This window comes from Crocodylus porosus, unplaced genomic scaffold, assembly GCF_001723895.1.
Source record: "Crocodylus porosus isolate Cpor-Errol unplaced genomic scaffold, CroPor_comp1, whole genome shotgun sequence".
Taxonomy (NCBI): domain Eukaryota; kingdom Metazoa; phylum Chordata; order Crocodylia; family Crocodylidae; genus Crocodylus; species Crocodylus porosus.
The window spans coordinates 125,950-139,792 of record NW_017728916.1 but is presented as its reverse complement, the minus strand read 5'-3'; positions in this window follow the sequence as shown (position 1 = coordinate 139,792).

Below are 13,843 nucleotides of genomic sequence, written 5' to 3'. Positions count from 1 at the left end.
GCTTCACGTATATATCAAAGTCCACTTGGAGTGTGTATCACAATCCTCTAACATGTGTGCGTGCCTTAGCTAAAGGGACAATTAAATACATAATGATAGATTCTCTCTGAGTAGGTATGAAGGGTACTGTCCTTATACAGAACTAGGACCCAGAACCCCTTGGATCCTAATCCCAATCATTGCTTTGTTTGCAAGTCTGCTATGGGGCTGGTACAGCTGACTTGTCTCATAGACTTGGGCAGATTCAAATAGTATTTAAAAATCCTACTAAAGAACCGGAATATTTTAATATTAAAATTATTTAAAAAATTTTAGGGATTATGCAAGCAAGGCCTACTGAATTAAGCTTTCTTCTGCAGTTGTGTTGGAGTTGTTATTTTAGGAATTCTTATTTTTTGCAAACAAGTTAGTTTCCAGACTTTGGTGAGGAGCCTTTCCCTCTGTTTGGGACTCTACAAACCCACATAAAGGGCTTTTGCTGGTCAAGTTACCAAGTTTTTCCCATCTTGTCACAGAGTGTTTTACTGAAGTGAACCTTATAATTTAATACAATTTTAGTTGGCATTGAACCATTGTAATGGTTTCATGATTTATATAAACATCTGTCCACAGTAGAGAGAGAACTCAGGAGCTTCTGTTCCGGAAAATATAGGCATCTGCCACTTAATGTAGAGGGAATTTTTTTAGCTTTAGCCAAGATCCTGCATAAGATGAAGCCACTGGAAAACAATCTGGTCCTAAATACAGTTTTTCAAGTCTATTCAGTAGATGGCAGTGGTGACACTGTCTGACAACTTCTGTGTATCCTGACTTGTGTATATTAACAAACCTAAAATACTGCATTCTGCTTTCGAAAGTGAAAGGGGCCGTATCTGTTATCTTCCCTATACAGTGCAATTCCTACTGGGGTGATAGGAAAATGTACACAGGGCGAGAGGGTGGTATAAGAGCCCCGAATTTGAATGCATGAGTACATCCTTTTGTTAACATATGTATATAACTTCAAAACCTAATGACAACAGACACTGGGCAAATGGTTCTGCAGTTATGTAGCTTCTGTAGAAGGATGGATTGGTAAAAATGCTGACGTCCAATCCTGCCACTCCCTCAACAGACAGGATCAGTCCTATCTTTTCTTGCCTCATTCTTACATTCCAGGGTTATTCCTGTTTGGGGATTTCCTGATTGAACTGGAGCGTGCTTGAAGATGCACCATTTTCTAATTCAGTACTTTGGATTTTGATTTTTATTTTAAACTAGTCTCTTGTGCCTTTGTGTTCAACAATGTCATTTTTTAAAGGAAAAACAACATGTTTATATTATGTGCATAAAACACAAATAACCATGTATTAGTGTTTACATAGCTGTTTTCGTATCCTTTATAAAGTTGTGCTATATGAATGCTGTGCATTGCTGGTAGTGAGGCAGACTTACACCAAGAAGTCAAAAATGGAATGACACATTTAAGGGAGGAGGGTTCTTGCTAAGGAAAACGGTGTCTACCTGGCACTCCCTACCACAGACCAATGAAGGAAGATTACTGGATGCCTTCACATGTGACAGCTCTGGGCCTTTTCTTTTTCTGATCTCCCTTTTTGTTGTTCAGAGACTAGAAAGAATATTATGACATACTGAATTCTTCATCTTTTAGGCTTACGCAAAGCTGTCCCATAGTTATATAATTTCTCAACTTTTTGTAAAGTAGAAACTTCTACAGATCAACAATGGCCTCTAATTTTGGGTGACTGTAACTATAAAGTTTGGGTTCACTGCAGTGTTAACCTGGACTCTTCCTCTAGTTTCAGCCCAAGCCATCCCACTCACAGAACCCCACAAATCCAAGTTTTCTTGTACTGTTACAACCTGATTCAATTGAATGCTGTGAAACAAACCCACTTCGCAATAAGGATGCAGGGGCAAAACCAAAGAGAATCACGTTTTGTTGACAGTCTGCCTTTCCTATAATTTCCCAAGAAGACAGAGAAGTTCTCTTGCAATTGACACCGCTGGCTGGGAGAAAATCCTACAGCATCTTGACACGTACAACCAGGGCATGTGTGCCATGAGGCCAGGGGCAGATCTGAGATTTGGAAAAGGGGGGTGTGAGAGCAGCCACCTATGGTGTAAGAGTGGCTGCACCCGGCACTTCCAGCCTTCCTCTTCCCCTTCTGCCCATCTGCTGGTGTGAACAGGCCACACCATGGGAGCCTCTGGTAACCTTCTTAAAGTTCCCAAAGCACATAAGAATCCCACTATTCCCCTCCATGCTCAAACACACTCCCTGTGTTCCCATTTCTCCCTCTCTTGCTGCTGCTTTTCCTGCTGCACTGGGGTAAGGGAAAATTCAAAGTTACGCCTGCCTGAACCAGGTAGGCTGCATGGGAGCTCGGGCTCGGCTTGGAACAGTGACAGTGGCAGCAGCATTGACAGGTGAGGGGATGGGTTCCCCAGCCTGGCACAGGGAAGGGGAACCCCCCTGCCCATTGTCACTGTTGCCAGCTAAGCCCAGCCCCCATGCAGCCCAGCTGGAGTAGGCAGGAATTTCCCCCTCCCCAAGATGGCAGGGAAAAGCAGTAGTAGCAGGTAAGGGAAGGAAGGTGGCGAGGGGAGGAGACATGCCTCTGCATGGAGGGAAAGAGTGAGATTCTTAGGTGCTCTGAGGACTTTAAAAAAAAATCTCCAGTGGCTCCTGTAGCATGGTCCAACCTGGGGTGGGGGGGGGTCACCACACCTCTCTGGATCTGCCCCTGTGTGAGACACATGGCAAGGTGCTATATAACAAGGAGGACAGAGTAAAGTGAACAGGGCTTTGCTATAGAGACATACATGCCCAGGCTATGCTAACTTGACTGTGCAGTGTTGAATACCAATCATCCAGGTTAACTGTGAAGACACCCCTTAAATTATAATCTTTACACTCAGTTAGATAGACTGAAGTATGCTTGCCATACACTGAACCTGCCATTGACTGCAAGTTACAGAATTAGAGGCCATTTTTTAAAAAGTGTAGCCCCAAAGGTTTTGCATTAAAGATCAGACTGTTTAAGCAGAGCTCAGTTAAGAGCTAATGCACACCTTTAATAAGTGAATACTTAAGACACTGTTCATTTTTAGTTTAGGCCTTCTGACTTTTCCTTATTATTATGCATTAGTACTTGCCTTGAGTTGCACCAGCTTCTGTGTTTAAATAATATACTCCCTTGCCCAGTTGGAGTAACAGTGTGCTACAAGTTCTGCTTGTCTGTACAGTCCTTTTTAATAAACATTGTTTCATGTCAATTTCTTCCTTTAGCATATTTTCAAATGTCTTAGTTGAACATTACTGATGAATACCTGGTGTTTTGCAAGTTGTAAACGCAGTTCTTTAGTTTTACAATGTACATTTCCCCTTTTTACCCTTATAGCAAGTTTATGGGCCTGAAAACACTACAGACTAAAGAGAATGTATATCCTTTTTAATGAACCTTGACGGGGAGGAAACATATAATGGTAAGGAAGAAGATGGTAAATCTGGCCTGAACAGCATCTGGACCTCATACCAAGCTTCTGCTTGTGCTCAGAAATTTCTGCATTTAGATTTGAGACAGGTTTTCGTAAGTGTGAATTTTCATATGAAAGTATTCACTGCTACTGCTTGCCACTTACATATGGAACTACCTAGTTTCACACATGTGAATGCCTAAGTTGTACTTGCAGTACAAGTCAGACCTATTAAAAGAGAACAAAGAAACCTTTCTACAGTGATACAAGTCCAAAAGCTTGTCTACATGTAACAGCTAAATCAACACAAACTTCCACCGAGACATTCATTTCACTTTAAGAGTTCTTTATTGAAGAGCTTTATTTTAGCTTCAACTAATTCCTAATTGACTTAAACTAATACAAAATAAGATGCTCTTAATCTGAACAAAATGTCTAAACTCAAGTTTTAATTAAGAGAGAGCCATCCAGTCTCAATGAAAAAAGCTACATCTAGAGCTTGCTTTAAGGTAATGATTTTCCCTAAGAGTGAAAAAGGGATATACTCAGCACAGATTTAAAACTCGATTAGGAAATGTTAAAAACAATGGATATGTACCTGGCTTAGTAAGAGTTAGAACAGAATATACTACACAGCTGGAGCTTCTCAAGTCCAAAGCAGAGAGGTTTGACCTCCAGTGACTCATGGACTCAACTCTTACAGACCACATGCTCCAGGCCTTTTTAAGTACCAAACTCTGATGTTCCAGAGATTCTAAGTATCTACTAAGTGACATGACCTTCCCTAAAACCTACAGGAGCTAGTAGATACAGGGAGGGAGGCACTGCATATAGATCTATCTCCCTCATGTTAAAGCCACTGCAAAAATAGTTTGCTTGCTGGGCAAGTTACTCCCAAGTTCTTTGGAATTCTTCCTGGGAGCTACCTCCTTTGTTGCCACATGTGAACAAAGCTAAAAAAAACCCCCAAATAATGCAGTGTGCAACTTATGAAAGTCCTTAGTAAGGGACTAACACACACCTGCTAGTGATTATTTTTAAATAAACCTTTTCTGGACAATGCTGCAATACTGCAAAAGTGATTGACTGCCCACTAGGGGTGTGCAAAATGGACCGTATTCAATTTGGATTTGGCCTGAATCGGGGACAGTGATTCAGTTAGTTGATTCAGATCACTGTCTTTGATTTGGCCAAATCCGAATCTGAAGATTCAGTGTTGATTTGGAGAATCAGCAATTCGGCCATAGAAACAGCTTTAAATGTTTTTTCTACATACCTCAAGATACCAGGCATGGTTCATGAATGCTGCGATGGTGGGGTGGATGGAACATCCCACAGGAGCATGGGGGGACCCCCCTGTGTGCTCAGCAGCGAACCCAAAAGTAGACCAGAAGTAATTCCAGTCCACTTCCAGGCTGCGCTGCTATGGGACACTCCATCTGCCCCACCATCACAGCATTCATGAGCCGCCTGGTACTTTGAAGTATGTAGAAAAAATGTTTAAAGCCATGTCTGTGTCTGAATTGCTGAATATTTTCTAACCGATTCAGAGGGTTCTGATTCGATTCAGAGAAATTAAAGAGTCTCCTGATTTGATTCAGATTCGGAAATTCAGCCATGAAATCGGGCTGAATCTCCACTGAATCCAGTCAGGGACCAAAGCTTCATGCAGCCTTACTGCCTGCAGTACTTGTCGACAGTGGACTCCCTTTGGCCCCTCTCAACTGATGTTAAATTGTTTAGCTGCTAAGACAGCTAAGATGAGAATGATGGTCTTCAGCTGTTAGAGTGGCTGAGTTCAAGCATATCACAGGAAATCTCACAAGGGGGAAAGTGTTTATTTCATCTATGCTGGCAGTGTCGCCATTTTCAGCGACAGGGGGAAGGGAAATTGGTCCTGACAACCATTTTCCAATTGGCCTTTTCTGAATATACTGTAGATAGGGGCCAAAAAAGAACTCACTCCCTTTTCAGCATGCAGAACGGTCATTAATTTCAAGGAATTACATAAGATGCTGACAGCGCGATAGAATAGTGTTGCATTACATGAAGTGTAACGCAATGCTACCGTGCAGTAGTAACGACCTACTGCTCAGTCAGCATCACCTGAAAGCCATTCGGTGATGCTACTGTGCAGTAACTCCAGTCAGCATCTCATGTAGATGCGCCCAATGAGAACAGAAAGATCCTTTGGTCCATAATGACTACGACACAAAAGGGAGCTTGAACACCTACTTAACCTTACACTTACTGCCTTGAATACAGTCTGAAGTCACAGTTCCATTGGATTACACTTCAACTTAACAGCACTTAATATAAACATCATCAAATACAAAGTCTCATCTCAGACAAAAGCCACATTTAATTTAGCTAAAACACAATGGGCAAGTATATACAAGATGCTTTACTGTGAAGTAGATGAATCTATTATGCAATAAAGCATCACCGTCTACACAAGCTCACATTTACTGTGCAGTAATTTAATCTACTGCTCAGTTAGCTACTACTTGTAAATACAGGTAGTAAGCTAACTGGACAGTAGATACTGCATATTAACATGTATAGACGCTGACCAGAAGCAAATTTGCTGCTGTCACTGTAGCCAGGAGGGGGCCACAGGGGACAGGGAGCTTTTTGTCCCTGATCCTGGCACTGCTCAGCTCCTTGGCTACCCGCAGGAGCCGGGAGCCAATCAACGCCAGGACTGGGGAGCTCCAGGGAGCAAGCAGGAGCTGGAAATCCAGCCCTCACATGTCCACCGAAGCAGCTCCGAGCTGTGCAGAGCTGGCTGTTCCAGGGAGTGGTCAGGGGCTGGAAATCCAGCCCAAATCCAGCCCTTGCCTGTTCCCTGAAGCAGCCAGCTCCACACAGAGCTGGCTGCGTCAGGGAATGAGCCAACAGTGAGAATCCAGCCCTTGCCTGTCCCACACAGCAGTTCTGTGCTGTGCAGATCTGGCTGCTCTAAGGGACAGGCAAGGGTTGGATTCCCAGCCCTTCCCCTCCCCTGCACCCCAGCAGCCAGCTCCATGCCAAACAGCCCCATTCCCTGCCCAGCAGGGGGCTTGCTGGCAGCTGTATGTCCAGATAAGCATAGGGCCCAGAGAGCTATGCCTGCTCCAGGAGCAGCTTTCAGGTCCCCTCTCAGTGTATACAAGGCCAAGAGACAGCTGCTGCTGCAGCTGGCAGAGCTCTCTTGGCCCCATGCCCACAGGGACCAGCTCCATGCGCCTTGCCAGCCCTGGGGCTAGCACTGGGGAAACCAGAAAAACTCCCTGGCTGCTGCAGGGGAGCAGAACAGGGTGGGAACAAATCTTCCAAGAGGGACCAGATGTAGACGTGCAATATTTTATTGCACAGTAAGCCTACCGCAAATCAATAGCATATGTAGACACACCCAGTTACATTAATCTCTATGGATTCTTTGGCTTATGAAAGATTACCTAGAAAGACTGTATTCATTACTGATTTATTGTTAGTCTCCTTCCTCGGCACACCAAGTGCCTTCTCAATAGACCACCAACACTGACCCATTGACAAAGTCTGAAATATGATACACCAGAAAAGCAGTAGCATAGTTTACTCTAAAGGAAAATAAACAGTTCTGGATACATGCTTCTGCTTGAAAATCCTCATTCTGAATGACAGCAGCAGTGTTTAATTAGCCCTTTGTTTAATGGATTGATGCAAGTTTTAAAAATGCAGCATCCATGAACTCTCCCTGGGAAGAAGAGCTTTCATACATGCTGCTACGTTGCTGTAGCAACATGCTACAGTTTTTGCATCTGCAGGTAGAAACCATGATCCCGCAGCTACGTCGCTGTAGCAACGTGCTCCTTCAGTATAGTGCATTGCTATGGCGATGCAGCAGCTAAAAATAACTGTGCACTGTGCGCGTGGCACAGTACAGGCTGTTACTGCATCATTATTTTGTGCTGCCGTTTGGAAGTAACGGTGCCGTAGGAGCACGTGTAGACGTACCCACTATGTACTAGACAGGAGAACTCTCTGGCAGACCAGGAATGGACAAGACACTGTCAGTTGCACATTTTCATTTTCCTTCATTTCAACATTTTGGCACACCATTTAACAGTCATTTTCCAAAATGAATTTTAGAAGTATGCCCACTATAAATAAGATGTGTTTATGAGAACTCATATTGCAGGGTGAATTTAAACTACACAAAGACTGGCCAAGCTCCTGGTCAAAAAGTCTTAAGCTGCCAATAGCTCCCCTACACTTTAGTGCTTGTGCGGTGGGGCAAGTGGGCTACTGCATACATTTCCTTCTTAATGCTATGGTATTTATATTTTGCACTCTCCAGAGAAGAGAGCTCCTCAAAATGCAGTAAGTGGACAGGTCAACATCAGCTGGTCTTGCAAGAGGTGTATTCCAGCTCTCAGCTTCTGCTGCTTGGCAGGGAACCTATTCCATTTTGTCTCCCCTCTAGCATCATTTGAGTAAGATCATCTGTGCACAACACAGTAACAGCTGTCTTCACAGCAAATCTTCTTTCAGTCTTCACAACAGAAGGTTTAAATATACCTGATTATTTTCTTTCTCTGGCTCTGCTACTTAGGAGATCCAGATCAATCTTAATTTAAAAAGACCTAATTACTGCACCAAATCCCTTCCATACAAAGCACTTTGAATAAACAATTTAGATTGGTGTGCAGTGATCACAAATAATTCCCTTTTGTTTCTGGAAAATGGAGGCAACAATCAGGTTTTGTGACTACAGTGACAAAAAAAGAAAGTAGTTAAGTATAAGTTTATAAAAAGCAAACAAAACTTCTTTATTGCTAACTACAAATAAGCATCCAGACCACAAATGGGGAAAAAAAGATTGTCTGTCTTAGGTTATCCAGCAGTAGTAAACTGATTTCTGAAGTGATCTAACTGTAGCCAAAACATTTTTGGTAATTCACTTCTACATTTCAGTGGATCGAGGCTGAGGAAAATATCACCAATACTGAAATCACCTCCTATCTACCCCTGATTTCCCTCCTCAATCTCTGACCCCCTCCCCCCACTTATATACCATTGGTTTTGTTTTTCCCAGCAGGTGCCAATGAGTACTACTTCACAGATGCAAGAAGCGTGGAGAGAATTCTCACCTCCAGTGTCTCAACACTTTTCTGTATAAAGCATTTTTTGCATTAGATATACAGGGAAACAAATTCCCCCTAGTTAGCATTAGTTGGTTTCCTTCTGCATCACAGAGCTGTACTCAGAAGGAAATAAATTGCTACCTTCCAAGGGAAAAAGTTAATATGTAAAATTGCCAATTTTTCTATAGACTCCTAAAAACACAGTTAATACCACATTGGGGCAGTCATAATAGAACTGTTTGCAAGCAGGATCAGACAAGGCTCCAGACCTGATATAAAAAAATAATAATGTAAAATTTTCCTTTATGCTTAAGAATTTAGTGACTTTAAGATTTCTAAAGCAGTTAAAATGCAAATTTGCTGGGCCAAAATATCTGTATCAGACTGAAGAAACTTGGTTATCATGTAATTAACATTAGAGTTCAAGATGGTATTCAATAGATTATTTAACTTTCTGTGCATTCTGTTGTTTATAGGATCATTTGTTAGCGGCATCAGCCTGGCACGGCATTTTAAGAAAACTAAGGTAGGTTTGGACTGCACATTACATTCAATAGAGCTGAGTGGATTCAGTAGATTCAGAACTGATTTTTCACTTAGCCTGTGCTCTTGGCTCTTAATTCAGTACCAGAGAGATGATCCCCTAGACAGACTTCCCAGGGCATATTAAAAAAGATTAATACAAAGTCAACAACAGCTTAGAATATCTGCAATGATGGATCAATACAAAACGTGCATCATGGAACTGCCTTTATCTGTATCCTGTATGCAGTTAGGTAATTGCAACAAGAAGTACTGCATGTGTGGAAAAGTGCTATCAACAGAGGCTCAAAGTGGTGTTCAAGTGCTTTCAGTCCCCAAGCATTATGGATGTTAAGATCTCAAATCAAAGATACAGAACTTGAAAATGCTGTTCCCTGAATGCGCACCATAGAGATAAGAGCTCACTTGAGTCAGGCCACCAGCTGAACATTTCTGCCAAATAGTTCTTTTTCACTGGTGAAGCATGTCTGATACTAACTCCAAGAATGGTCTGCCCCTGCAAGTTACAGAGAAGTCCCAAATCAGCCAATTAAAAGACAAGGCCAAAAAAGAAAAAAAAAAAATCCAAGCAATAGTTTACTTACAGGGCAAAACACAACTGAACCTTGAACAACTTAGAATTTTAGTCACAGTGGGCACATGTACATGTTCATTAATGCACCATAATTATGGTACATTAAGTTTAGTGATGACAGATACTAATTTAATGCACTGTAATTATGATGCATTAAGTAGAGTAATACCAGGTACTAACTTAATGCACCATAATCAGCGCTACTGCACAGTAGCACTGGTGCATGTTTTTTTGTTATGCTAATGTGCAGTAGACTAATTCTGCTATGCATTAGTGCATTAGCACAGTTTTTGCCTGCCGTGGTAATGCACAGTAGAATTAATCAAATGCACATTTAGTGTCTTGTGTAGATGCTCCCACAGTTGCCAAAATTGCCCAAAAAAGTTCTCCAGGAGGACTGAAAGACCTGCTTCTACAGCACCACCCAGAAAAACTATATACTTTGACTTGTGGGCCCCCTTCATGATGCAGAGTGCATCACTAATAGGGTGCTCTATTTCATCATATGTGCATTCACTAGCACTTCACAAACATGATGGAGATGGTTTCCTTTGCTTTCATACTTAGCCATTAGATACAGTTATTCTTGAAGAGAGATGAAGTGTTTGGGGATTTTCTAAAGCCTTGTGTATGCTGGGTTTTAGTCACTTCTGTAGCTGCACACTAATGTGGATAGTGTACATTGAGATAATCCATGACTTCCACTAATACATTTTATTTCACTCACGGATTACATTTCATCTACACTTGAGAGCTGGCACAGCTAACTAATCAGCAATTAAAACCAATCCTGGAGAGGCCCAAGGCTAACTCTGGATTTTAAAGGTAACAGTTCAGCTGTTAGCTAGGTCAACACACCAGTGAAAACAGAACCCATTCTGCTCAAAACATAGAGCTCTTAGGATCCCTAATTTCAGACACAAGCCATGAAGTATACAATGGGCATATTTACATGTGCAATTAATGCACCTGAATTTGTATGCAGAAAATTCTGGTGCATTAAACTGCTCCTGGGCATGAATCTGAACATGCACCTGTTGGAAGCAAATTTGCTCCCAACAGGAGCAGTTCAGTCCAGGGCTGCTCCTGCCCTGATCTGCCCCTGTGCAGCACCCAGGAGGAGCTCCAGGCTCCCTTGGGTGCCAGATCCGGGCTGGCAGGGGTACAGGAGTCAGGCCTGGGCTTTGGGGGAGGGAGGGAGGAGCTGTCCTGGCTCCAGGGCAGCACCTGCCCAGCAGTGAGGAGTTTGGGGCCAACCTTGATCTCCACACAGCTGGGAAAGAGCTGCCTGAGACAGCTTTCCCCATCCCATGGAGATCAGGGCTGAGCCAGGCAGTAGTTGTGGCCCCCTGGTGCCTGGGCTGACCAGGAGCAAATTGCTCCCAGTCAAGGTCTACACATGTGCTTCAGCGCATTAGTTAATGCGCCATTTTTCTAGTAGCTGTTTGTACTGGTACTAGCAAATGGTGCATTAAACTAATACCCAATAATTAACGCACATGTGTACATGGTGATGCTTTACTGCGCATTAATCTGATGCGCAGTGAAGTATCTCATGTAGACCTACCTGCTGTGTATGTTCTAATACTTTTCTAATTCTTTCATACAAAGTCAAATTAATGCAGTGGATTTGGAAGTCAGTGACAATTCTTGCTGCTACTTCCAGGGTTCAGGTACAAGTTATTCACAGCTATTACTGTGTGGTTTTAAAGTCTGTGCAGCTGCGTGTCCTATGGCCTCTGTTTATACAGCACTAATAACAATGACTTGCTTACTAGGGTGACCTATGCACCATTGCCAAGCCTCACTCAATCAGCATACTTTTTAGGATATTCTTATATATTCGTTCTTGAATCAGTCACACTGCCTGTCGCTGCCCCACAATATCAACATTTTACTTGCCTTGCACATTTGCAGAGAAACAGCACATACTGTAGCTACAAAATGAAGCAATATTTATATGACTACACAACCAGGGTGGGAAAAAGTCATAAACAGAATTTCTAGAATAAAATGCTTAGCAAGAGCTATAACTCTCTAAGCATGCTATTTGCCAAAGTCCATTCAATCAAACTCTGCTACTGGCTGCCAGCTTTCGTATTTACTATTAAGTCTTAGCATTTAGATAAGGCTATGTAAGGTTACATGTTCAAGATGCTATAGAAATATTAACCAGGAGAACCCTCAGAGGATGACTGCTCTTTGCCTTTAAAGAAAAAGACCATTAATTTTATCTAAATTTTAAATTGTTTTAAATTTTTAGTTTAAGACAAAATGAAGAGGTAAATAAAACCAAGAATCTTGAATATAGTGATCACATCCCAAAGGACCTTTTTCCAGTATTATTCTGAATATTATTTCAAAAATAAAGGATTTCACAGTGTGCAAACTAGAGTTACTCCAGAAGGTATCTTGGCTCTAAACATTTACTTCAAATAACATTTGTGCAGTTCCCTGGCATAGTAACCAGAGGCAAATTGGCAGATATAAAAGCAAAAATATTAACAGTTGTATGATCTGATTATATTAGCCAACCAATGAACATTATCTTTAATGGTGCAGAAAGCTGTAGGCAATTACTGCTAGATTAACTCCAGAAGTAGTAAACAATTTATCCATCCATTTGTAATGCTCTGGAAATGTCACACACGTTTTTAAAAGCTGAAGAAAATAATATAGCAAGAACACTCATTCTAATTCATTTACCCAGTAAGAACCACATTGTATTCAACTGGTCAATGGTTGGGTATGACAACATCCCAAAGGGAGAAACACCACAAAGAAGAGTACAAGATACAAGACAACAATGGAGGGCAAGTATCTTTAAACTTGGATCTCTCTTAAGAATTAATTACTGCACAAATTATTAAAACAACTGAGCTTCACATTACAGGAATATTCAATACTTTAATTAATATTGCCCCAATCTGTACCTCTGGACTTCATATTATCTATGATTGGGAATATAAATTAGTGAATGTGTATCCAGCAGAGAGCATTTACAACTCACCAGTGATAAATTCAGCACATTTTCTCAGGTCCTGTTTTTTGGAAACATGTCACTCACCCTCTGCTCCAAGATCAACAAAATGCATGACGTAAATGCTGTGCTAAATGCTGTCAGAAATCCTGTGGTCAGCATGACATTGGTACCTGTGATATTAGAATTATATATTATATTAATTATTATATATTAATTATAATACAAGACGCTCTGTGATATTAAGTTCCCTGAAACAAAGATGCATACAAAAATGAAATAATAAAATACAAATGGGATGTTTTATCATCACAGCAGTCTGCTACATTCATTTCTGGCATAATATAGCTGGTTTCATTTACATCAGGTAAATTTGTTTCAAATAGTTCAGACCCCAGTTCAGCCTTCTAGTCATCAGCAAGATTTTTAGCAGATACACATGCTAATTAAGGAACATACACTTTCATTCCTTTATCACTGATACCCATCCTAAAATATCTAGCAACAGCTGTTCTCATTTCATGTCACTGCTCCTTGCAGCTTTCACTCAGTTGCTATCACTGTAAAAAAAATTGTGGGTCTTTCCTACATTTCCACCCCAATGAACCATGCTGACAGCAGTTTGGAAGACACGTATTGGCCAATCTGCATGCCAAGAGCATTAAACCAACTGAAGCCTCTTGGAAAGAATCCCCATTGAGAGAGACAAAATTCCCCTGTATTAATGCACCTAAAACATAACAAGTGAGTTTAGATTTCCTTCCTTAACTCTGGCAAATCTTCTCTAGTTTCTCTGGTTATATCTTTACAACCAATATTCCCTGTTCCATTCTGGTTTTAAGTAAACTGAAGTCCAGGCAATTTATCTTTGTACCCACAATTCTCCCTGTGGCTAAGGAACAAAGCGATAGATTTATTATAATCCTAACTTTTAGCATGAAAATACTGTCAATAGTTCTGAGGGACATACCAGGGACAGAGGTATCCTAAACCAAGAAGAAAAACATTTCACCAATAACCACCGAAACATATGCACACACAAGATGTTCTGTGTAAATAGAGAACATCAAAAAATAAAACCTCAGGTTATTTATTTTTTATTTAAATTAAACTTGCAAGTACCCTCAATTGCAGTAACAATTCAATGAGACAATTTAA